This window comes from Mastomys coucha, unplaced genomic scaffold (assembly GCF_008632895.1).
Source record: "Mastomys coucha isolate ucsf_1 unplaced genomic scaffold, UCSF_Mcou_1 pScaffold11, whole genome shotgun sequence".
Lineage (NCBI taxonomy): Eukaryota > Metazoa > Chordata > Mammalia > Rodentia > Muridae > Mastomys > Mastomys coucha.
Genome location: NW_022196893.1, coordinates 34501617 through 34505655, shown reverse-complemented (window position 1 = coordinate 34505655; position 4039 = coordinate 34501617).

The following is a 4039-nucleotide window of genomic DNA, read 5'->3' as shown; positions in this document are numbered from 1 at the left end:
AAGGTCCTGGGTCCAATCCCTAGCACCATAAAGAAAAATAATTTTTATCTGTTTTATTCCTTTTCCTTTTTTTTTTTTTTTTTTGTGGTTTTCGAGACAGGGTTTTCTCTGTGTAGTCCTGGCTGTCCTGGAACTTACTCTGTAGACTGGGCGGACCTTGAACTCAGAAATCCGTCTGCCTCTGCCTCCTAAGTGCTGGGATTAAAGGCGTGTGCCACCACTGCCCAGCGAAAAATAAATTTAAAAATATTTTAGAGGAGCTAGAGAGATTGCTCAGCAGTTAAGAGTATTGACTACTCTTCCAGAGGTCCTGAGTTCAATTTCCAGCACCCACAGGGTGGTTCATGACCATCTGTAATGGGATCCTATGTTCTCTTCTGATATGTCTGAAGACAGCATACAGTGTATTTGCATACATAAAATAAATAAATCTTTAAAAAATATTTTTGGTGGCTTGGGACAGGGTCTCTTCAGCAGCTCTGGCTGTCCTTGAGCTAGCTACATAGACCAGGCTAGCCTTGAGTTCATAGAGATACACTTGCCTCTACCTTCCAAGTGCTGGGATTAAAGGCACACACCACCCACACTTGGCTTAGTTTAAAAATTAATGAACAAAGAAACAACAACTTTCCCAACACTAGAAAACAAATAAAAATTGACAAGTTCAGAAGTCAAATTCACTGATTATTCAGTCCGATGTGGGCATACTGGCAATGTGACTGCAAATCCAAGGCCATGGTTCAGTTATGGGCTCAGCTCTATCCCTTCAAACTGTGTATTTCCAGCACTAATTTCCAGTGCTTCCAAATATGGCTGTGGTTTGTGATGAGGTCATTGATTTCAAATGAGATCCTGAAGGTGGACCCCTCCATCTGGGATGGACTGTGTCCTTATTAGAAAAGACTAGTTCACATACATAGACCAATGAATGACTGAAAGACACGCAAGTCACCTCAAATCCAAGCAAAGGGGCCTTAGGAGAAACCAACAGCGCTAACTCCTTGATCTCAGACTTGATCAAGCTTCCAGAACTTGAGAAACTACATTTATGTTGTTCAAGCCCCTTAGCATGTGATAGTCTGATACAGTAACCCTAGCAAACCAACACAGTCTCTAAATGTGTCTAGGCCACGTGCTTGTTCTATGATCTCAGAATAATTGCTTAAAACTCTCCAAGTCCAGTTTCTACATGGTCTCTGAGGTATTCTTCTGCACCTTGTGTTCTGTGATGTTAGCCTCAGTGAGAATACGTGATCACATACATATGTGATCAGAGACACAGCTTATCAATGCTGTGTCCTTCCAAATGTAAGTCAATGGTATGACCTCCCCCTTTCCCACTGCCAGTGGAAGTCCAAGATCCAAACACATTTATGTCCTGCAGTTATCAGATGCTATTGCTGCATCTCTCAAAAATGGGTTTGAAGGGGCTAGTGAGAGGGCTCAGTGAGCAAAAAGGTGCTTGCTGCCAAGCCTCACCACCTGAGGCTGATCGCTGGAATCTACATGGTGAAAAGACAGAACCAATTTATACAAATTGTCCTCTAACTTCTACATACACACAGACACCTACACATATACACACAAAATATAAAAAATGGCTGAAAAAAACCCTTTTAGTTGGTTGATGCTTAACACAGTGCCAACTGGTCTCAACTATCTCTCTTCAACTGAGAATCTTATTTTTCAAACTGTCAGATATTGTCTAACCTTTCTGACTCAGACTCACTCTGTGGTTATGCAAGGCCTAGTCAACCACCCAATCCAGCCATCCCATCACCCTAATTCTTTAATTGACTGGTATTTTCACTTAGAAAACTTGGCCCCAGACAACTGACACAGCCTCACTCAGGCCCAGTGAAAGCACATCTATAAGATGCCTCTTGGGTCAGGCAGCTCAGCACACAACATTCCCTTGGATGATGTGAGTCCTCCAGATAAAGAACACATGCTGTCAAGGGCAGAGGGAAGACTATGAGAAACGTGAATAACAGAAGAACAAACTCGAAAGACTCAGAAACATAAAGAAATGATATTCTCTTAATGGTCAGGGAAATAGAATTTGCATTACTAAATATTACAAAGAGAAGCCTTTATGTTGTTGGGAAATTATTAAACAAATTCTTACACACACACACACACACACATACACACACGCTCGTGCACGCTCATGCACCCCTTGGAATGTAGATTTGGTCAGAATTTGGCTCACTTGTTGGCACAACAGAGAATAGAAGAGTTTGGCTCTGGAGCATTTGCATGTCTTTGACTTTTACCTTTGGCTGCTGTGCTTGTACCCTCCTCACACATGCATGGGTACTTGGGTTTGGATCTCACTGAGTTTGCTGGTGGGTAGTTGTATATTTGCATCAGTCTCTCAGTCTTTGCTTTTGTTTGTAAACGGCCTGAGTCTGAGCAGGCAATATCTCCTGTGCCTCCATGCAGTCTCCTTTTGGATATTGGTGTGAAGATGCTATTACATGTAAGAGCCATTAACACCAAGGTGACTTAAGACATCTCTCAAGCTTTTGGCAAGCCAGGGAAGAAATCGGATGCTGAGGAATGGCTGGGCAAGCCCTTTGCTCAGATTCCTGTTGGCTCAAGTCCTATTTTCTTCCAGTTTGAGGTCTGCAGTATCTTCCAAGAGCCCCTTTTGGCAGCCCCCATATCTGAACCTCCAGGGACTCCTCTCAGCTCATTTTTAATAGACCCATTGAGGACAGGGGAGGAGCTGGCAGTTGCCTGGGACTTAAATACGGAGATAAACATGGAAATGTCATCTTTTCCCCACTGTTTTCATTTTCTATTATTGACATTTATCAACTCTAAACATGAGACACAGGGGGGCTAACTGCTCTGCATTTCTTAGACCCTTTTTACTCTTTAAAGCCAAATGATTTTCCTAAAAAGATTTGATAGGCATCATAATCATATTGTAGTCCTGTTGCAAAAAAAAAAAAAAAAAAACCTTTTAGATAGCCAGTAGAAATATTTTCAAAAGAAATGATACATCTGTGATTTGCTTCAAAATATTTGTAGCAATGTGGGATAGGGGAAGAGACAGGGCTAAACCTAGCTTGTTGTGGATGGACCACTGTTGAAATAAGAAGCTGAGTACAGACCCTGATAATATCATTCTCCCTACAATTTTGTTTGGATTCTTCTGTAAGAAAAATTAATCATATTCACTCAGGGGTCTCCTACTATCTTGAGCTGCTTTGGAAACTATAGCATCTGCCTATTAGGTTGATGAAGAAGTGGAGACTCTTACCTGGCAAGAGATTTGCTCAAAGCAACTGGGAACAAAAGACTTCAGGAGGACTGAATTCAGGAGGACTGACTTCTGCTGAGGGCTCTTCTCCTACATAAACATGAGCTTCTGTGCTCCATGAAACCACAAAATACACAGTATAAATACTTATCAGATTAATGAAAAGGACCAAGACTCCAGTTGCTCATACATTCATATGGGGTGTACCTAAACAGGTATATGGACACCTGAGGGCTTCATTCACACAGATACGATTGCCTTAGTGGCACACCAGCGACAAATGTATCTCAAATATGATAGACAGGAAAAACAAAACATATCAGATTTCTATCCCCAGGTGAGCTTGTTCTGTGTGCTCACATGAAAGGTTGAGCTTTCTATGTAATGTTGAGAATATGCCAGTAGTGAGCTTGGGAGAAAGAGGTATTCCTGAGATCAGACATATCACTCTGGGACCTTGGTGAGGATGGAAAAACATTAGCAGACTGGTGCTCTGTACCTCTCAGCAGAGCTGTAACTTAGCCAGCAGAGGTGAGAGACATATTTCTCTCTTTTCATAGATATATTCAAATAATACCAACATCACATACTTCCACAAATGGCTTGCACACAGTGTTCATCTACCTTCCTGAGACACTCTAGACAACCGCATCTCTAGAGAAAGGGCTGAGATGAGGTGAAAGCAGATCCAGAACCAGAGAACTGGAGTTCTAATCCTACTCCAGGGTCTGCTGACCACGTGGTTATCAACAAGTCACATGGCTCTGC